Source organism: Halichoerus grypus, chromosome 12, assembly GCF_964656455.1.
Source record: "Halichoerus grypus chromosome 12, mHalGry1.hap1.1, whole genome shotgun sequence".
Classification (NCBI taxonomy): Eukaryota; Metazoa; Chordata; class Mammalia; order Carnivora; family Phocidae; genus Halichoerus; species Halichoerus grypus.
The window spans coordinates 78967522-78990922 of record NC_135723.1 but is presented as its reverse complement, the minus strand read 5'-3'; the positions used below and the strand labels follow the sequence as shown (position 1 = coordinate 78990922).

At 37.2% G+C, this 23401-nt stretch overlaps 1 protein-coding gene across 17 annotated transcripts in view; it reads left to right on the top strand.

Annotated features, from left to right (window-relative positions):
• Positions 1 to 23401, top strand: part of CADPS2 (calcium dependent secretion activator 2) — a 518420-nt gene that overhangs the window by 96004 nt on the left and 399015 nt on the right. The gene's annotated exons all lie outside the window — the stretch shown is intronic.

Here is a 23401-nt window from a genome sequence, read left to right as displayed (position 1 = left end):
GATAGTCAGACTAGGTAAAGAATTTTAAGTAGAAATCCATGTTCCTCAGTTTTTTAAAGACTTTGCTCCATTGTCTTAGTTCCTGGTGAGTCCAAAGCCATTCTAACTCATTTTTTTATTATAGTTGATGTGCTTTGATTCATAATCAGAATTCAGAAATACTATCTCTATCACCTTGTTTTATTACAAGGTAATTTGCATGATAAAATGTACCAAGGTATAGTAATATTTCTCTTTGTACTTCTGAAAAATCAGAAATGTAACTTTGTGAAAACAGTTTTTCTCACCTTGCATTTCAATCCACCCTTTGTCATGTGTCTTAATCCTTTTTGTCTACTGACATCTGCTTCATTACTCTTCAGAGTATGTGCTTTTTCAGTAGAAGAATGGTTACTCAGAGCCATAATAATCTTAATGGTTTTGGCAATATCTCCCAAGATTGTGGTTATCCATTTAGTGAGAAAATAGTGAATTTTTTATCCTATTCAGCTTCATAAAAATATGGTTTACTGCTCTGAAATTACATGGATTCCTTGGTCTCTTCTTTTTCCTTTAAGGACTTTGATTTCCCCCTCCAACCCCCCCTCCCCCCGAAGTAAGAAAGCCCTTAGACACTATTTTTAGTTTGTGCTAAGTAAAAATTTCCTTTCTAAATAAATGCACTCTTTGAATATGTTAACCTTAAACTGCTTTTTTTTTTTTTCCTAGTCATTTTCCCCTTGAACTTTCTTAAAGATTGGTTTAAGAAACATTGATGGTTTGCAGCTATCACTGTCTTTTTGTTGTTTTTAAATTCCAAAGGCTTTCATGGTAGAAGAAATAATTGAATGAATGCGATTATTTTTAATTCTGGAAGGTGGTTTAGCATCAGCTCTGAGGACTGCTTAAGGAAAAGGTCAGTAAACATATGCAAATCACATCTTCCTTTGGTTTTAAGTAGCTTTTGCCTCTGTGTCCCTACAAGTCTGATTTCATATCATTTTAAGAATGATACAGATGATTTGATGTGCGCCTGTTTAAAAAAGTGGCAACAACTTAGAAGATTGCCTATTCCAAATATATTAAGAAGTATAGGTGCTAAAATTCATGTTTATACCTAAATCACTTCTTAATCTGTCTCGAAATAATTACTTTATACATTCATTGTACTTTATATCCAGTAGAGACTTTCAAAATAAGGTGCAAGATTGCATTTGCTTCACCTCTGTGGTCGCTGCAGTATGTATGAGAATGTTTATAAGAGTCTTAATGTGAATGATCAAAGATTTTAGAGGTTGAACTAAAATACAGTGAAAAGTTTGCTTTATTTGCAGCCTAACCATTTTCTTGCTGTGCTGAGGTTGAGGGCATAACACCAAAAGGAGTTAGAAATTATCCTGAGAACCTAGAGGGAGTTTATTAAAAAAAAAAAAAAAAGGTCTGACACTTTGTATAATTGACACACAATATTCTTAGTTTCAGGTGTACAAGATAGTGATTCACTATTTTTATACATTTTGAGATGATCACCGTGGTAAGTCTGGTTACTATCTGTTACTATACAAAGTTATTACAGTATTATAGACTATATTCTCTATGCTATACATTTCATCCCTGTGACTTATAACTGGAAGTTTGTGCCTGTTAATCTCCTTCACTTCACCCCTTGCCTGGGGCACCTCCTGGTTCCCTGTATCTGAGTCTGTTGCTGTTGGTGGTGGTTTAAAATTCCACCTACAAGTGAAATCATAATATTTGTTTTTCTTTGACTTATTTTACTTAGCCTAATACCCCCTAGGTCCATCCATGTTTCACAAGTGTCTAGATTTCATTTTTTTAATGCCTGAGTAATACTGTATGTATATACCACATATTCTTGATCCATCTACCAAAAGGACAGTGAGGTTGCTTCCATATCTTGGCTATTGTAAATAGTGCTGCATTGAACATAAGGTATACATATCTTTTTGAATTAGTATTTTCTTTTTTGTCTGATAAATACCTGGAAGTAATATTGCTGGATCATATGGTTGTTCTACTTTTAATGTTTTGAGAAACCTCATACTGTTTCCCGCAGTGGCTATACCAATTTACATTTTCACCAGTAATGCTTAAGGGTTCCCTTTTCTCCACATCCTCATCAACACTTGTTATTTCTCCTACTTCTGATCCTAGTTATTCTGACTGGTGTTGAGGGTATAGCTTATTGTGGTTTAGATTTGCATTTTCCTGATGATTCGTGATGTTGAGCATCTTTTCATGTGTCTGTTGGCTCTCTGGATGTCTTTGGAAAAATGTCTATAGAGGTCCTCTGCTCATTTTTAATCAGATTGTTTTTTTGTTACTGAGTTTTGTGAGTTCTTCATGTATTTTGAGATTCAACCCCTGATATATTATTTGCAGGTATCTTCCCATTAAGTATGTTGCCCTTTCATTTTATTGATGGTTTCCTTTCCTGTATAAAAGCTTTTCAGTTTGATGCTGTCTTGTTTTTTTGGTTGTCCTTGCCTGAGGAGATCTATAAAAACAAACACAAAAAACAAAACTGCTAAGAGCAGTGTCAAAGAGCTACTGCCTATGTTTTCTTGGAGTTTTATGGTTTCAGGTCTTAAATTTAAGTTCTTAATACATTTTGAGTTTATTTTTCTGTGTTGTATAATAAAATGGCCCAGTTTCATTTTTTTTGCATGTAGCTAAAGCTTTTTCAATGCCATTTATTGAAGATTGTCTTTTCCCCATTGTTTTCTTCCCTCCTTTGTCATAGTTAAATTAACCATGTAAGCTTGGGTTTATTTCTGGGCTTTCTGTTCTATTGATCTATGTGTCTGTTTTTGTGTCCATACCATACTGTATTAATAACTATAGCTTTGTAAGATAGTTTGAAATCAGGTAGTATGATCCCTCCAGCTTCCTTAAGATTGCTTTGGCTGTTTGCAGTCTTTTGTGGTTCCATACAAAGTTTTGAGTTTTTCTAGTTCTGTATAAAATGCCATTGGTTATTTTGATGGGGATTATATTGAATCTGTAGATTGCTTTGAGTAGAATGAACATTTTAACAATATTCTAGTTTCTCAGCACAGTAAATGTTTCCATTTATTTGTGTCATCAATGTCATAGGATTTTCAGAATTCAGGTCTTTCATGTCCTTGGTTAAATTTATTTCTGGGTATTCTTGCTACAATTATAAATGGGATTTGTTAAGAAAATTTTTTAGTTAGTATATAGAAATGTAACAGATTTCTGTATATTTTGTATCCTGCAACTTTACTGAATTCTAATTTTTTGGTGGAGTCTTTAGAGTTTTCTATATATAGTATCATGTCATTGGCAGCTAGTGACAGTTTACTATCCAATTTGAATGTCTTTTATTATTTTTTTTCTTGCCTAGTTGCTGTGGCTAAGATTTCTAGTACTGTTGAATAAAAATGGGGAGAGTGGGCATCCTTGTTCCTGATCGTAGGAGAAAAGTTTTCAGTTTTTCACCATTGAGTATGATGTTAGCTGTGGGCTTGCCATATGGCCTTTATTACATTGAGGTATGTTCTGTTTGTGCCCACTTTGAGCTTTTAGCATAAATATTGAATTTTGTCAAATGCTGCTTCTACATATGTTGAGATAATCATGACTTTTATCATTCATTTTGTGAGTGTGGTATATCGTGTTGATTTGTAGGTGTTAAACCATCCTTACATCCTTGGAATGCATCCTACTTGGCCATTCTGTATGATCCTTTTACTATATTGTTGATTTTAATTCACTGATAGAATTTTTGTATATATATTCATTAGGGATACTAGCCTGTAATTTTTTTGCAATGTCTTTGTGTGGTTTTGGTATCAGGATAATGCTGGTCTCATAAAATTAGGAGGTTTTTTTTTCCTCTCCAGGTTTTTGGAATAATTTGAAGATGATAGGTATTCACTCTTTAAATGTTTAGAATTACTTGTGAAGCCATTTGGACCTGGTGTTTGTTTGTTGATTACTGATTGAATTTTGTTACTAGTAATCTGTCTATTCAGATTTCCTGTTTCTTCATGATTCAGTCTTGGAATATTGTTTCTAGGAATTTATCTATTCTTCTAAGTTGTCTAATTTGTTGGCAGTTATCAACCAAAAAAGAAGTCATAGTAACAAAAACATAATTTAATCCAAGATCTAAAAACTACAAGGAAGTTTTTAACAAAGCATAAAGGGAAGCAAGCTTACTTGTTTCATTTGCTTCTGATAGATTTGATGCCTGTCTGTTAAGAAAATACTAGGTTGTGAATGTTACTGTCAAATGATGTTTTTTAAACTTTAGCATTTTATGTAGGAAGAAGAGAATTATTTTAGGGAATCCTAGCTATATTTGTATGGTTATCTTATGCTTCTGCTGATCTTAATTTTTTCTTTGAACTATGTGGATATACTCATGAAGACAGCCAGGGGTTTGACGTACATAAGCTTTTTATAACTTTAAAATGAACTCTGTGTAAGCAGTATCATGTGAGTAATGACCACCTCCTTTTTTTGGGTCTAAAATGACAATTTTTCAAGTATGTAATTGTTGCTTCTCAGTTTTTTTAAGTTTATTTAAATTTAGTTAGCCAACATATAGTACATCATTAGTTTCAGATGTAATTTCAATAATTCATCAGTCTTATGACACCCAGTGCTCATCACATCGTGTGCCCTCCTTAATGTCCATCACCCAATTACCCCATCCCCCCACCCACCTCCCTTCGAGCAACCCTCAATTTGTTTCCTAGAGTTAAGAGTCTCTTGTGGTTTGTCTCCCTCTCTGATGAACTCCCCTTCAGTTTTCCTGCCCTTCCCCTATGATCTTCTGTGCTATTTCTTATATTCTACATATGAGTGAAACCATGTGATAATTGTCTTTCTCTGATTTATTTTGCTCAGCATAATCCTTTCCAGTTCCATCCACATCAGTGTAAATGGTAAATATCCATCCTCTCGGATGGCTGAGTAGTATTCCTGTGTGTGTGTGTATAAAATCCACGTCTTCTTTATCCATTCATCTGTCAATGGACATCTCAGCTCTTTCCACAGTTTGGCTATTGTGGACATTGTTGCTATGAACTTTGGGGTGCAGGTGCCCCTTTGGATCATTACTAGGTATTTACCTCAAAGATACAAATGTAGTGATCTGCTAGTCTTTTAATTCAACTAGAGATTGAATGTCCAAGAGGGAATGCTATGTCAGAGGATTGTTTAGTTTTTCAAATTTCAGCCAATATTCAGGACATGAATGTCAGGACTGACTACATTTGTAACATAAATTACTATGAAGCATCTAGCCCAGAAACCTAGGTTTTTGAGTTGGGTCAAATGAGCCTCAACCAAAGGTATTTCCATCCTCTCTATTGCCACATTTATAATAAGGAGCACTTTGAAAAATATGCCCAACTTAAGTTAACAGAAGCTGATCAGCAGTGTTTCAAACATCACCTTTTGGCCATATTTCAGAGGTTTCTTACATAGCTGGAACTCACTAACAGTGTAGGTTAGTTATGCTCATTATGCGTATGACCAAGGGCTGCCTTGTTAGCAGAATTTTAGGAGGTACCATTCACATTTACTCAACATAAAAGATACCCGTCCTGGAGTTGTGCAATATAACAGTTCTGTATGCTGCATTGTGGGGTGCAAACTAGAGGGTATAAGGACATCTGTAAGGGACAGTTCAGGACATTTTTTTTTTTTTTTTATGATGAATGACTATGACCTGGGATTTGAAACTCAATTATTAAGGGTATAAATATTCTTTAAATGTAGCATCTCTTAATAAAGGTGGTAGATATACTTTTGTAATATAAAGGAATTTCAAATTGAACTTAGAGCAAGAATTTCAAGATGACTATGCATAATTAGATGATCTGCAGTATTAGGACACAAATGATAATACCAGCTAAACAGTGCTAGTGACTTGTTTTAACCTCACTTTTCTGAAGTTGAATTGTTTCAAATCTATCAGCTTTGTCAGTACATGTTAATATATAACCATAGAGTCCATGTAATTTTCGATTAGTTCATTCTGGTGCTCCCGTGTCAGCCACCTTTTGAAGTCAGTAACTATCCAACAACAAATCTGCAAGATGAGAATAAAACATGACAGTTCTCTTTAAGAGGAAACTAAAAGGTAATTTTTTTTTTTAAAGACCAACTTTTCTGTGCCATCAGGATGCTGTGGTAGGAAACAATAACAAATGATGGTCTTATCCTGTTGGTTCACATACAAGCTGAAAACAGATGGGACAGTAGCAGCGTGGATTATCTTCACCATTTTGTTAACATAATTGAATGTGGAATCCAGGCAAACTTCTATAGGAAGGGTTCTTTGGAAGAAAATGATGTGTTAATTAAATTGCAATGTTTTCAGGATATACTCTTGATGTTGAAGCCTTTACATATTTCTGTCAGTGCAGAGCATAAACACCGGCCTTGTTTGTGTAATGTCTTATTTGTTTCTCTGTTTTCTTCTGCCACAGAGGTATTTCATCCTTAGTAGTTAGGGGATTTCTCTACAAAACAAATAGATCCTTCTAAGCATACTGTTCTGGAATTTTAGGTAAATGAGACCATTTAAACAGCTGCAGATTCATTAATAGGTAATGAAAATTCTTTTTATAAAAATAATCTTTGGAATTGTGTCTGTCCTCTGACCTCTTCATCACTAAGAATTTTGACAAATGACATCTTTTCAGTATCCTTTGCTTCACTCGTCCCATATGCAGGCTAATGTTAACATGTAACTATGTGATTTTGCAGTTTATGTGAGATACTTTGGCTTTAGCTTTTAATTGCATGAGCTTGAGTTCTTGAGTCCAGTTTGATACACTTGTCAACTAGCTCATAAATTTTCAAAGATCATAAAATTCTTCACTTTTTAATGTTTAACATGGATGTATTTATGGGAAAGTATCAGCATGGTTTGTGTCGTACTTTTGCTTAACTTGCTAATGTTTACAATGAAATAGACTGCAGAAAAGAATTACTGGAAAACACAAATCCAGATCTAGTATGATCCTCATACTGCCTAGTTAGTGTCAAACCTTTTTAGTTGTCACTATTATCTGAAGGTATTCTAAATTAAAAAGGAAAAAAAATGTTGCCCATTTTAGTGCAAAGACATCCATAAAAAATTTTTACTTAGATCTAAAGGAGACTGAGCTATTTTGAAGTTGGAGACTTAATCCAAAAAAAAGTGTAAGATTGCCTGTTTAAAGAATGTTAAATAAGACTACACAAAAATTTAAAAATAGGTTTAGGAAATAGACACAAATGTCCTTTTACTCAGCAATTAAAAATTAGGAACTCACCCAAATATAGATGTTCTTAAAAAAATTAGAAATAATACCTATTTTTGAAGTTCTACAGGCCCTTAATCCTTTCAATCAAATTGCATGAATTGAGGAACATTTTTCCAAATCACCAAATTCCTTCAAGAGTCAGACTTGGGTTAACTAATAAAACAAAAGCAATAGTAGATAAATTTGTAAACAGTTGATGAAGTTCACACAAAGACAGTAATAAGAGTGGTAGTAGTAATGATCACCACTGCTACTTTCTAGGTTAGTAGGAAAAATTGTGAAATACAAAAGCAAATTAAACAGAATGAAAACTAAATGTTTTACAGGTGTGTGCTCAACCAACCCTCCTGTGAGTGGGTAGGGGGAGTATGTGTATATTCTGCACGTATGCATATGCATTTATGTGTTAATATGTATATAATTGAGTGTGCTCTAAGTTAGTCCTATCTTTGGCAGTCATAGCTGTTAACTAAAGTGTACTCTTTTACAAACCAAGATCATAGTAAGAAAAAAATTTCCTTAAATCGCAACTGTATTTCAAAGTACCATAGTTTATTTTACAAAATACTGGAAAAAGATGATGTATTTTTCCCAAAATATCACTAAACTCTTTGAAGGTAGGCTTATTCTTATCCCCATCTTCATCACAGTACTTGGTATGCGACAGGTTCTTGAATATTTGTTGAACTGAGTTAGTGAATATTTGAAGAAACAATAAATACTAAGAGCCTTTTTAAATAAAAGTTGAGGCAGTTATTGCTTTAAAGTTTCCTGTTTGCATTTAGAAAACTGTAGGGCAATGTAGTAATGGAGAAGTGATATGTACGACTTTAGGCTTAAACAATGAATGTGAGAATGAATTTTTGTGCTTCATGTATGTAGCATAAAGTGCATCTCCTTTCCCTAGAAAAGTTAGCTTTGACTTAATTATACCCTATGAGATTGTATTTAGAAAACATGCTTCTAAGATGTATATTAATAAGAGACTAATTTCTAGGTACCAGTTGATAGCAGTGACAAGTAATTTTTTTCCCCAAGGTCTGTTGACTAAGTGATTAACGACCAGAAAATCCATTGGGCACTTTGTCGGGATGACTCCTTTTGGGGAGTAGAAGTTGCAGTTTCAGTAATCATATTCTCTCCTATTCATCCCCCTACCCCTTCCTTCCCACAGCCTTGTCTGCTCTCTCTCCCTTCTTCCTTCTCCTTTTCTTCTGCTGGTTCAATTCCTAATCAGGAGGGAAAATTATTGGTGCCCCATCCTTTAGGAGATGGCTGTTGGCTTAGTGAACTAATGTTAAGCTGCCATGCATTTTATTTATTTTATTTTATTTATTTATTTTTTTCAAGATACAAATCAATTTCCATTTGCATTTTAAAGAACTAATGGGTTTAAATACTACTGCAGGAACTTCTAACAAGGCATGGGTTCTGGAAACAATACTATAGCCCAAAGAATTTGTCGTCATAGAATGCCAGACATTTTAGCAGGCAAAGGTAGGGTATGTGAGTAATGTTTAGGAAGATGTGACAAATCACAGAACTGTCGCATGGAAGCCTTTTGAGTTGTATAAAACTTACCCAATGTTTTTTTTATTTTAGCTACTTTATGTAATTCCTTGTAATATACTAATGACTGTAATGCTAAATTATATTTTAAATTGTTACTCTTAATTTTTATATTGATGTTTATAATTCTGTCTTGTAGCCAAATTTTGCTGTAATATCCAGGAACATTTCAAGAATTTATACTACTCAGGATTTCAGAAAACTATTTCAGAAAGCATGAGAATGTGCTATTCTTTGCTACAAAAGTAATTTGGATGGTATTGTAATTTAGCAATGTCAATAGATATTTTATAGGATAAGTAGGGTTTGTTCATAGAATTTTTTAGTGAGAAACTAAACAGAAACTAACACTGGAATGTCTTCCAAAATGGAAAAAAAAATTCAGATGTACTTTAGCCCAAAATATTTAAGTTTTCTGTTCTATATATTCACATCCTAGATTATCTTTCAGTTTTTAACATTTTGAATCCCTTTTGAGTTATCTTGAGTTTTCTTGGACATCTGCTTTGTGAATCTAAATTTTCTCCTGTAAAATGGAACTGATAATAGTCCTAAACATTAACGAAGAGTAAATAAGACTCTTCTAGTTGGCTTGGCTCTAGGTCTTTAGGTGGGCAGTAGATGGAGTAGAGCCAAAGGCAGTCCTAAGAGACAGTTTTAGGACCAAAATGCAAATGCTGTGGCCTCAGTTACATGGCACTTCACTGTTCAGCAGCCTTTATTTTCATGCCTTCACTATAGTGTAGGTTGTCTCTTAAGACAAATGTGTTATGTGGCAATATATAGGACATGTGGTTACCAATGAGTGGTACTACACAGTGACCCTTCTCCATCCCTGTCGTTTTTGTGGTATTTGGAATTTCTGTGTGGCCCAAGTCTTTCCATGTTTATTTGAATTACTTTAATTGCTTACAGTATGTCTGGCATTCTGTTTGTTGTTTGTTTTTTAACTTGTAGGTTTGATATATAAAGTCAACACCTATGAGATTCAGACATGTTAAAGTTACGTATGTGAGGACTAATTTTTCTGGGCAAGCTTCTAACTTCTACCACACTATGTGTGCTGAGACTTCTGCCTCAGTAGAGGAGGTAGCTGAACCTCATGGGTTCTGTATGTTAATTCCCCATGCCCTGGAAATATCCTGTATCATTATTTCTAATGAGAAATTTCTTTATATGTAAGCCATTTATATGTTATGTGCTCTCCAAGCAGACAAGATTTCAGCCTTAAGTTCCTATATCTTAAAATACGACTCATAATGACACTAACCAGAAGACAAATCTCCTCTCTTTCTTTGTCATGAGTAAAAATCTAAAAGTTGCTTTTAGTCCTGTGTATCATGCTTCTGTTTTTCCATTTTGTTAGCTTCAACTCCACAATTTGGATTTTTTACTAAATAGTATGCTCTGTAAATAAACCGAAATCAATTCACTGATTCCTCTCTACATTTGGTTTAGTTGGGTGGACGTCTTAACTCATGGGTACCAGATGCAGCAATCCTCTAACCTAGCTGAACATCAAACCCTCCAGAATTTAATTGAATAGCTTTCCAGGTTACTGTATTCAGAACTCTGACATAGTAGGTCTTTAGTATCTGCATTTCTAAAAAGTTTCAAAGATTGTGATGGGCCAGGTTTGAGAAACTCATTGGCTTTTCCATTCTTTTAAAAGCGATCACACTTGGGGCACCTGGGTGGCTCAGTTGTTAAGCGTCTGCCTTCAGCTCAAGTCATGATCCCAGGGTCCTGGGATCGAGCCCCACATCAGGCTCCCCGCTCTGCGGGAAGCCTGCTTCTCCCTCTCCTGCTCCCCCTGCTTGTTTTCCCTCTCTGGCTGTCTCTCTCTAAAATAAAAATAAAATCTTAAAAAAAAAAAAAAAAAGATCACACTTGCCTCTTAGTGGTATCTCCTCTATTTGTCCAGTTTTTGTCTTGCACAGCATATTGAGTTGTGTTGTGAAAAATTTCCTTTTGAGCTTCCTTTTCAGGTAACACTGAAAAGATAAAGGATTTGGAAGTGACTGTAACTGTGACACATTGTCAGGTCCCAAGAGGCAGAGAAACACAAGACAATGCAGAGAACAAAGGGAAGATGTTATCAAAGCCTTAGTGAGTCAGAAGGTAGAATACAAATACAAGTGTAGGATACCCAGTTACATGAGAATTTTAGGTAAACAGTAGATAATATTTAGTGTAAGTGCAGCCTACATATTTCATAGGACATACTTACACTAAAAACTACCCCAAATACATGGTTAGCGTAAGTATTTTATCATTATCCATTGCTTATCTGAAATTCAAATTTATTGGGACAGCCTCTACCTAGCAGCCTTACCTGGAAGCCCACTGGTGTAGGAGGCGGCCGTGGTATCCTGCTGAGACTCCGCAGTATAGCAAAAAGAGCCATTCGACTAAATTAGCTAGAAGCAGGCTGTATTTTAAAATACCTTATTTTTGTTGTTTTCAGTTACTTGAAAGCTATCTTTGTAGTTGACAGAATAAACTGTTTGCTTTTTCTTAGTGGGGAAATGTTTATGTAGTCTGGTTTGACCTCACTTTGTGTACAAGTGCCTTTACTTACCAGCAGTATTTTATACAGGAATTGAGCATTGCTTTTAAAATCTAAAAATCTAAAGCAAATATTTGTCATTCTAGTCTAAGTATTCACTTCTTTTAATGTTAATCTTGAAGGAGGACTTTTATCTGTTTAATCTTCACAAATCCTTGAATTTGCTGATACGGATGTTATGCCATGACATTGTGGATGTATCAGCATTTTTTTTTTGCTGGCTAAAATTTTGTTAGGTTAAAGAAGGAAGTAAACAATTCCCTTCAAAGGGATAGTGTGATCTTTGCAGTAATAAACATGAGTTAATTCATTTGAATTCTTAAAGTTGTTGCAGCTAAGATTCCTGTTTTAGATACAGGCTAGAATTTTATTTGTTAGGGAAATATTGTTAGGCATTAGGAAACAGTAATCTTTATTTCTTCGATGCAGTTTTCCAGTTCAAGCCTCCTTATTGGAAAGGTCAGGACAGAATAGCACTGCTAGTTTGCCTACATAATAGTCCTTCTCTAGCTACAGTTCTTCCTTAACCAGACTTCTGTATTTATTCAGATACCAGACCGCCATTGTGAGGGAGTGGCTGGATTCCTCTTAAATCTCCACGGTGACTCTTGACTTGTCAGTCATGACTCTCTTTTCTCGACTTCAGGGATTTCTTTAGGAATGGACCCACGAATCCTTTCTGGATAGTAACATGTAGGGAGAAATCCTACATGTAGGGGTGTGCTGATTCTGGGGAAGTTTTCTCACTCTACCCCTTTTTTGGAGTAAAAATACTTTAATCTTTGGTTTTTGTGATAGGAGGATGCTTTGATAGAGTTAATATGGGTTTCTTTGGAGGCAGGGAAACTGAGGACAAACCAGCACATGGAGGATATTTACAGATGGAAAAGGCCTGAATCCTTGATAACTTCATTGAGCAACTGAATTAACTGATCTGGAACCCTCTTTTCTTGAGATATGCCAGTAAACCCATTTATTTAATAGGCCCTTTTGAGTTGGACCTTTTGTAACTTTCAGTCCAGTGCACTCAAACCAAATTAGAGGAGTAAGGTAGATGCTTTCTCATGAGAGTCTGCCACTGTGTGTGTCAGAGGGATGGGTCAACAAAGATGGCAAGCTGAGATTTCCTTTACCCTTTTTATAGACAGCTATTTCTCATCCATGATGTATCTGCTTTGGAAGGAAAGCAAAAACTTAAAACATTTCTGAAGAAAGCAAATAGAGATCATATTTTCTTGCAAAAGCAATCCCAGAACACTTACTAGCTACTGGAAAAGGCCATTGTGTGGCTTGGAGCTGGTCAGCGTGTTTAAGCTTTTAGACAAGTACACAGTTGTCTGTTGCTGGTCTGTCCAAATTCTTTGTGACGAATATAAAATCACTGTTTCTTCAGCATACGGAACTTTGCCATGAAATACCAGATGGCACCGAGGCACAAAGTTCTCCCTGCCGGAGAACAATATCATCTGCAAAACAGAACTACTCACACTGCAGCTCAGCAAAGAAATCCTTGGCTGTTTCTTAGGCCTCACTGAATCTGGTCATGAACTTAGACAACACACAATCTATCTTGGAATTTCAAGACTGTTTCTTCCCAACTCCTTACTCAGTTATGTTGCTGTTAGTGTCTTTTGCCAGTGGTTAGGACAGGTTACATGCCCAGAAAAGCCATAATGCATGGTGCTACCCTCTTGCACTTTAGATTTTCTCCCACTCTAGATGACTTTATATCAGCCAATACTATACTAAGTGGGAGTGAGGCTATATAGATGACTGGCATCCCTGTGTAAGGAACATGTACTTTAGTGAGGAGAAAGTCCTGTTATGCAAATGCTAGAGTATGAGGTGTACAAGTGACACAGAGAATGGGATGACTTCATTTGAGGGGCACAGGAGGAAGGAGGTTTCTTAGAGGTTTCATTTGGGTTACTTTCTAAAGGAAGAAAGGAAATCTAAGGAGCGGGAACGAACACGTGTTGAACAAGCACGATGGGGTAAGGATTTGGAGGGAGAGAGAAGAGCTTTTACTTACCTAGTCAGGCTGATCAAATCATGTGAAAGTTTTGCTAGGCTCTGATGGTCCTGTGTCTTGAGCTGGGTGTGGAGAATGATTGGCTCAAGAAGGAACCCCAAAGGTAGCCAGTGGCTAAGCGTGTGCTAGTCAGATGTACCTGGGTCGGCCTCCAAGTTAGGTGAACCGGACCACTTTCTTAACTTACCTGGGTCTTAGCTTCAGATTTGACATAAGGAACCTACCGCATGGGGGCTTAGAATAATCCTTGTAAAGAGGTTAGAAGTGTACTTACTATGTGGTAAGTGGTCAATTAGTATTACCTATTACTAGGTATTAAATTACACATTTATTAAGCGTGGTCAAGGGAAAGCCCTATTGTTTCAAAAGGGCAATCCTCTCACCTACCTTGACATGATCTATCAGGTTTGTAGGAAGCAGGGACTACTACCTTTGGCTTATGACACACGGCTGCTTCTGACTTTGCAAGTGGTGAGGTGGCAGAATGTGTGCTGACTGCTTCCTAGTTCCTGCCTTTTTTAACATTGTTCATCTCCAAGATGATTTTTTTGCGAAGCCTTATTGATTTTTGTCAGATCTTAATGGAGGAGAGGGTGAATCTTGATGGCAGTAAGAACATCTCAGAATGCCTCATAAGGTTTGTACACCCATAGTCCTCTCTGACTTGCTTGATGGCAACAGATTGCTAAGACTGTTACATATGATCATTGGTGTATTCATCAGGGTTCTGTAGAGAAATAGAACCAATAGGATACAGATACAGATCTAAGAGATTTATTACAGAAATTGACTCACATGGTTAGGGAGGCTGAAAAGTCCCACAGTCTTCCCTCTGCAAGCTGGAGAACCCAGAAAGCTGGTATAATTCAGTCTGAGTCCAAAGGCCCAAGAACCAGGAGCTCTGATGTCCAAGGGTGGGAAAGACGAATGTCCCAGTTCAGGGAGAGTGAGAAGTCACTTTTGATCAGCTTTTTTCTGTTGGGGCTCTCAATGAATTAGATGATGCCTGCCTATATTGGTGAGGGTGGATCTCTTTATTCAGTCTACTGAATAAAGTGCTAATCTCTTCTAGAAACACTTCCACAGACCTGAGAAACAGTGTTTTACCAGCTCTAGTCAAATGGACAGATGCAAACCAAGTGTGATAATTTTTATTTGCTTTTGATGAGCTTATTAGTTGGGACCATTAAAAAGGCATTCATAGGTCCATCTCATTCTGAGTAGTGGGTGAAGCTGATGTTGGAATGAATAAGGGCTTAAAGCAGATTGTTGGAGGATAATGACAAGATTTGCCAGTTTGCTCTCAACTTATATTCATGTTCAGGAACATGAAACAGTCCTATTGAATAACTGCTCCGCATTTGACCGGATTCTCTTTTGTAAGATTAAACTGAATGAAGACTGTCAAATAAGAACATGTCAGTGGGATAGACAGCATGTAATGATAGGGTAAAAACCATGGCCTTGGATTGAGGATGCCTAGGTTAGGATCTTGGTCTTAGGACCTAACTAGTTTTGTACCTTAATCTCTAAGCCTCTTTTCTCATCCATAACATGAGACTAATAATACCCACTTCACTCCCTGGCAATGGAAAACACTAGGTTAATACTTAGGTATTGCCTTTTGGCTCTTGTTCAGTTTCTCCTGAAATCAGTCCTACCATAGGGCTTGGCTGCAAGCTATAGACTATGGGTCCTATTGCTGTGAGCGAGGCCACACCTGTTGGGCAGGATGTAGCATGGCCCTGTTCATCTGCCTTCAGTGGCCGTTTGACCATCACATTTCTCTATGCCACTGCCATCCAATTGAAATGTGAGCCATGTAAGTAATTTAAAATTTACTAGTGACCTTTTAAAAACAGATGAAAGTCATTTTTTTTTTAAGATTTTATTTATTTGACAGAGACACAGCGAGAGAGGGAACACAAGCAGAGGGAGTGGGAGAGGGAGAAGCAGGCTTCCCGCAGAGCAGGGAGCCCGATGCGGGACTCGATCCCAGGACCCTGGGATCATGACCTGAGCCGAAGGCAGTCGCTTAACTGACTGAGCCACCCAGGCTCCCCAGATGAAAGTCATTTTAATAATTTACCCTATATATACAAAATGTTTTTCAGTATATAACCAATATTTAAGTATTAGTCACAGATGAAAGTCATTTTATTTTATTTTATTTTTTTAAGATTTTATTTATTTATTTGACAGAGAGAGACACAGTGAGAGCAGGATCACAAGCAGGGGAAGAGGGAGAGGGAGAAACAGGCTTCCCGCGGAGCAGGGAGCCCGATGCGGGGCTTGATCCCGGGACCCTGGGATCATGACCTGAGCCGAAGGCAGACGCTTAACGACTGAGCCACCCAGGCGCCCCTGAAAGTCATTTTAATAATTTACCCTATATATACAAAATGTTTTTCAGTATATAACTAATATTTAAGTATTAGTGAGATGCTGTGTATTTTTTGTCATACTGAGTATTTGAAATTTGGTATGTTAGACTTTGAGCACATGTTCCCTTGGACGAGCCACGTTTCAAGTGCTTGGTGGTCAGGCATGGTTATGTGCTGGACAGCATAGCTCGGGGCAGTTTATCATTAATTGTCCATCTGCATCCATCTTAAGATTGGTTTTTGTCTCTGACTTCTGCAATTATGGAAATAAAATCACCATGGTTTTTTTGTGTTTGTTTCACCACGTATTTCTAAAATAGCAGTTATAAAGCATTTAATGTGTTAAACACTTTTTCCCCTATTATATTACAACAGCCTTATTAAACTGTATGTTATTACTATCATCATTGTTTAGATAAGGAACTGGATGGAGACATGGAGGTTAAGTGACCTGAAGACCCTACAAATTGTTGGGGGATCCTGGAAACTGACAAAGGTGGTCTGACACCAGAGGCTGTGCTCTTCATTACTGCCCCATTTGTCACCTATAACCTTGTCAATGAAATAGGTGAACATATCTGATAGCTGTTTTCTGATACATTTTGGTGGATTGAGGTAATCTTGAGGTTTTATAATTGCATGCTAGACCAACTTTTTTGTGGGGGTAGGTGAGTATGAGTGGAAGATGTGGCTATGCTAGTAAGGAATAGTTTCATAGCAACTGGCCTTCGTTTGTTCCTTTGTTCACTTTTTCATTCTTTAAAAAAAATTGAGCATATTCTGTGAGCTAAAAATCATGTTCTTATCCTGATGCAAATTTTATTCTAGTGGGGACATGTAAAAAGCAAAATATACAATCTATGACATATCAGATGGTGACAAACACCTCTTACTGGGGGGGCGTGGGGGAGAGAGTGACCATGAGGGAAACAGAATAGTATGGTGAAGAGAAAGAATATAGGCTTTAGATCAGGATACTGGTTTAGATTCTTTCCCTGGCTCTTACCAGATGTGAAGTTCCACAAGGTGCCTAACTTCTTTGAGCTTAATTTCTTCATTTAAAAAATGTAGATAAACACTTTATCTATAGCAGGTTAAGGAAGATTTGATGGACATGTGTGGAATGTGTTTAGTACAGTGTAGCAAGGAAATTGATAGAATTCATGGATTGTACATTCCTAGTTAAAGTATTCACCAGCAGGTTCCCTCCCCCACCCCCCAATCACATAATGGCATGTAATCTTGCTGAGGCTTGCATTTGACTAGGAGGCCATTGAAAATATGGATAGATGTGTAGTTCACTTAGTGGCTGAGTAAGCCTAGCCTGGAGCCCATTTGTTTATGATACACAGTGGGATTTTGTTGTTCTGTACTCATCGCAGTATATATTTCATTATAAAATGTTCAAGTAGAGGTTGGAAATTTGGGGCTTTTTCATCCCCACTTTCAATACTGTGGGACAATAGAATTGAGTCTGCCAAAATAAATTCTGGGGTTCACTGTTCGTTGGGGCAAGTTTACTGGATAAGGAGTTTTTCATATAAAGTAACTTATGGAATGAATGTTTCATCTCCTAATTAAGATAACCTTACCAGCAAGGGATGGTAGTAATATATGGCATTTTCTCCTTGGTTGGGTACCTCGTTGGGATTTGTACGCATTAGGATTCAGTTCGGTCAGTAATAGGCCCCAATTAAGAGTGATCTATACATAGGTTTATTTCTCTTTTTATGTAAAAGAAATTGGGGGGTTTAGCTGGTCCAGGGTTACAATGGCTGCTCCCCATTGAGAAGGACCTCAGGCTCTATCTTATACCATCTTTATGGGCCAACCTGAGCATTCTAGAAAACACCTCAGATTCCAGCTTAGTAGAAGAGGAAGGCGTTAAAAGTGTTGGATTTTCAGCTACCTTTTAGGGTTTCCTGCAAGTCACACACGCTTTCGCTTTTATCTCCTAGGCCTTAACTTGGAAATAACCAGGTAAGCCTGTTATTTGTAGTCTCAGATAGGCCTATCTGAGATATCTGCTTACAGAAAAGTGCAAGAGAAGTTATTTGGGTAGGAAATACTAATAGCAATGCCTTCCACAGGATTTATCACATATGAGACATGGTCACAGCCCCTTTGTTATCCTGTTCTGATAGGCAGTTTGGAGAAGTTTGTTGTTTCGGAAACATGGAACGCACGGATTATTTTATCCCGATGGTTTTATGTAGATCTTTTTGATGGAGTGTGAAGGAGGGAAAATGAAAATGTGCTTTAGTCTTTCCCTGTTAATATCTTTTACTATGTCTCATGAACAGGCATTAAAGCTATGCTTGTGCATTTCAGAGACCATCTGTGCCTGGAGTAAATCCTTTTACTTCCTTGAAAAACATTTGTCAGTATCTCTTTGAGGTATATGCACGCACCATTACCCACCCTCCAATCCTGGAGGTACCATACCCGCTAGTCACCTGCTACTTTGCTGTGGAATCTGTGATCGCCTTGACTTACCTGGGTATCACACTGCAATCCCGCCCCCCCCCCCCCACCACCATAAGCGCGAAGACTCTGGATGGGAGAGCACAGGTCAGAGCAGGCTTTGCAAGCAGTGCTTGCTGGGTTCCTGAGCCCCTGACTATCATAAATGGTTGGTCTCCTGCTAGTCAAGATACCGGCCTAAGTCTTCAGTTGATCGTGACTTAAAATGAAAAGGTTAGAATCTAAATTGAACACGAGAAAAAAAAAAAAAACAATACCTAAGAAACATAAAACATCTCTGAACTTTGAAAATTGTTTTTCCTGTTTATTATGGATAAATTATCCCTGCCAGCCAAGCATCTTAAAACTTAGCTTTCACTGTCAGTATTTGAAGTGTTTTGTTTATAAGGCTAATCTCTTGGCTGTATTTAGATATTTGCAAGGATATTTATGTTCTAGTTAAGTTTCTGCAGTTTAGTTGCATATAAAAAGCTCTCTAAAAATTCCCATTGGATAACTTTCACGTTAAAACTTTCTCTGTATTTGAAAAATGTTACGCATTCATTGGTAAACATACTAGTGTGGAGACAGTATGTGGGAAAAACGAAAATACAGGATAAATCATGGTAAAGTCAACTGCCCCAAAGAATGTTAATGGTGTCAAACTGGACGAACCCATGTAATAACAGGTTTCCTGTTTCTTAATCTGAACTAAAGGTTTCTTATAATGACCTGTCATTAGGTGAAGGAATTAGAATTCTAACAAAATATTAATCAAATGGAACAATAGACCACATCTAGCAAGACGAAATGTGGCTTAATGAAACATATGTAAGAATGTTTTAGAAATTTTTGTTGATAAGGACGATGTGAGTCAGTTGATGTGACTGCCAAGAAGAGTTAATTTGTTTTTGGTGTGAATTAATAGTGCTTAGAATGTGGGAAGCAGCCCTCCCACTTGTCTGTGTTGGCCACACTATCTTAGGAGAATCAGGACCAGTCTACCCTGCACATTTTAGGAACCACATTACTATTGTAATGAGTTTCACTTGTATGTTACAGCTTTCAATGTGCTTTTTTGTACTTAGATGTAACTAAGTTTTATTTAACAGTTGAATGCTTAATTTGTGAACAAATTGGAGAGTACCCTTAGGATGTTGGGGAACTGGCAGAGTTAATCCTGGAAAAGAGAAGACTCACAAACAAGCCAGCACTTGTCTTCCAGTTTCTGAACTGCTTTGTGGAAGAAGGAAAGTAATGTTTATTCTGGTTTGTCTTAGTGTTAGAACTAGGATTGTGGGAAAGTCATAGGGGAAACAGGTTTCAGTTCTTGAAAATGAGCATAGGCTTTACTGTGAGGTAATGAAGCTGTGTGTTTTAATAGGCTCAAAGGGAGGCTGAAAGAGGACTTCATAGGGATTTTGTAAAGATTAATGTGTTGATCAGAATATTGAATAGGATTACTACTATGGTTCTGTTCTGTCTTTGGTTTAAGTATCAAAGAAATGCTCAACCTTGAAATGTTAAATGTTAAAAAAAGAAAAAGTGGGACTGTCAAGTTCAAATCTTCTACTTGAAAGGAGAATTGAAAAGTCAGTTCATCTGTTGTCCAGTCTCTCTGCAGGATGATCAGATCTAAACTATATGCAATGCGTCATAATTGTTGAGATAAAAGATTTGCAAAGTTGCCATCATAGCTTATTTTAAATCTAAATTAAAATTTTAGGGAAGAATCCTGTGATTTAAAATTCTAAAATGAATATAACAGTATAGGCTGAAAAATCTTTCACTTATTTTCCATCTGTCCAGTGCGCACAGCCATCCTTCTTCCATAGTTTCCATCTGCATATGGAAACAAATTCACATACGTGTTCTAATTTTGCCCCTTTTCTATGGGAGTGGTGGCTTATTTTTACCTACTGTTCTATAACTAGCTTCCTTCCGCCCAGAGATTTTGAAGATGTTTTTATATCCATACGTAAGGGAACTTGTTCTTTTTACGGAGCTAATAGTGTTGCCACTGTTTGAATGTAGCATTTATTAGTCCTCTATTTATGAAAATATAGGCTATTAGCTTCTTTTTTCCTCTGCCACTGAGCTTGGGGGTGGGGGATGACTAGCTGCTACTGTGCTAGGAGCTAAAATTGGCCAAAATTAACTGCAATTTACATTCAAGCCTTCCCCTATAAGTTGCAAGCCTTCAGTCGACTCCAGAATTCCAAAATATTTACATCAGGCAGAAACTGCCAATGCAGTTGTACTCTAGGTAGGGGAGAGAGATTTCTGGTGCTTCCGACTCCACGACTCCACCATCTTCCCAGAATCCTTCCTCTGTCATGTAGATTTAATTTGTATTTTACTTATTATGAATGAAGTTAGGCCCACTATCCTAGCTTAAATATATCCATTTTGTCCATTTTTATATTGACTTACTGGTCAGATTCTTAATAGTTTCTGGGATCTGTGTTTGGAAATAGCTCTTAAAGATGGAAGTTACACATATTTTTACTCATTTGTCTTTTTCTAATGATTTTGCCTATGGTATTTTTGCCATGCACAATTTATTTTTATTTTTAACATTTAAATTTATGACTTGGGGATTTGGGATCATGGTTAGAAAGGTCTTTCACATACTAGCATTAAAAGGAATTTTTTTTTCTTCATGTACCTTTACAGTTTCATCTTTTTATAGTTCCAGTGAATTAAAACTTTTAATGTAACAGTATGTGTGATGGTACAATTTAATTTTTTTTTCTGCTTGGCTACCCAGTTACTTTAACACCATTGATTGAATAGACCATCTTTTACTGCTGATTTGAGGTGCTATAATGGTATTTTCTAGTACATTTCTGAGTGCATTTGGATCTAATTCTTGGGTCTTTTCCCTTAGTCGCTCTGTTGATGTATAATATGGTTTATTTTGATAATGCAAATAGAATTAAGGGAGCTCTGCATTCTAAACGGCTATCCCTGCAGCTAGATTTAAAATTCAGTTTTTTTCCTCCCAATCTTTTGTGGAAATACAGACCTCTCTACTTAAAAAGTACTTATTGATTGACTTCTTATATATCACTATAATACTGGCTGACATTTTAGGTTTTAAATGTAACTGCAGTAACTGTTGTTCATATAAACATTGAAGTCTGATATTTAGCCAGGTGCTTCTGGCACGTTTGTGAACTATGCCAACATTGTTGGAGTTTCCAAGAAGATAGTTTGCTCAGATCTCCTTGGTGTTCATGAATTTTCCATGCCATAATCCCCAAAAGGTAACTCCTTGGTACAGTGGTGAAATACACACTGTAAAGAACAGAATGCATCTGATGAAAGAAAATTGAGGTTTTCAGGTTTTGAAAACTATTTTTTTTGTTTTTGTTTTAATCAAATGACGGAGATGGGGCAAAGGCTCAGTAAGATCCCCTCCAGTCCATTATTTCTACATTTTTCCATGTCCATTATGTTACCTGGACACTTGGTTTTCAAGTTGAAGCGCTTCCTAGCAGCTCCTGGGCTTGGCAGCTAAAGTGCTCTCAGCTGTCTTGCTCTCAGCAACTGCCATCCTGTTTCCATCTGGTCCTTTTCTGAGCTGTGCTTCGAGAGCTGAAGTCGTGGACTTACTTGGCCTTACCATTGCATACACACAAAAGGTCCCTGCTTTGACGCTCTCCATATGACAGAAGCAGAAAGTGTAATATAATGGTGATGGCTCTGCATTTGAGCTTGGTTTAGCTTTCCCTAAAATGAAGGAGATAACCTTAAACAGAGTGGTCTTTTTCCATCCCTGCTCAGGGGAAGAGGTTTCTTACACTGGGTACAATAGGACCGTTCTCTACCAGTCTGTTACTACCAGCAATAGTTTCTCTACAAACTGTCTTATTAGATTCCTGGATCTAAAAAAAAGGGGGCTTTTTTTTTTGGAAAGCACTTGTCTCCTATTTGAATGGCATTTTAATAAGCCTTTTGAACAGATTTAAGCTGAGGTCGCATCAGCCTTCATTTTGAAACCAAATCCTATCAGTTTGTCTTCCTCTCCTAATCCTTCCATCATTTTCTCCTCAGCATATTTCCAAATGCTTCCCATCTCTCTGTAGAATCCAGAACTGGACTGAGTTCTTCAATAGTGGGATGAGGATCAAATGAAATGGAAAGATCACTCTTTTCCTGTTCCTTATGGTATCTTGGGATTGTGTGGTTTTATCTGCAAGACTGTGTTCTCTCAGCAGTTGAGCATTTTCAACTGGTGCCTGACCTCCGGTGCCCCACCTCTGGTGAAGTCTGTGCCCCATGGTCGGGGCTGACTTCAGGGGCACAGTTGCACAGGGCTCTGTGCTTAGAAGGGCCCATGCTTGGTGTAAAGCTCTGTGTCTACCATCTCGAAATTCGTAATTTTTTAACAAGGGCCTCCTCATACTCACATTGCACTGAGCCCTACAAATTAAGTAGCTGACCCTGCTTGTCGCTGACCAGAGGACATGGTTGGTAAGTCATGGTTCATGTCCCACCCACCCTCAGTAGTAATGATGGCAGTCAGACCTAGGGTGAGGAAATCTGGTTGTGCGCTTGAACTCTCCCCTCCCCTGGTATACGGCTCTTCCCTTGGTGCGCTTACACATGCACTCCCTGTCTGCCTATTGCCTCTCTGTTCTCAGGATTTGTCTCCTCCTCAGTTGTCTGTCTCACCTCAAGCATTGAGGTATGTGCATGGAATCCAAACTTTTGGCATCAAAAGATGTTCTTTCCAGAGGATTCTTGATCGGGGTTCCTCTGTACTCTGTGCTCTTCCTTCCTATTATCCTTCATCTAAGGCAGCTGTTGTTCACCCATCGCCAGGGATACTTGTCCTCTCTGCTCTCTCTGTTCAGGACAACTGGCAATTTTGCACAACAGTTCATTTCTCATCTGAATTTTAGATTTTACCTGCTTCTGTAAAGAGACTGGGGTAGTAAACACAGGAACTCCATCTGGTGTAGAAATTTATAGTGCATTGCAATATTAGGATTCCAGAGTGTGAGAAGTGAATTGGAAACGTTTTAAAATTGAGCCATGGTACAAGTAGTAGTTTTTTAGCTTTTTTTTTTTTTTCCTTTAACATAAA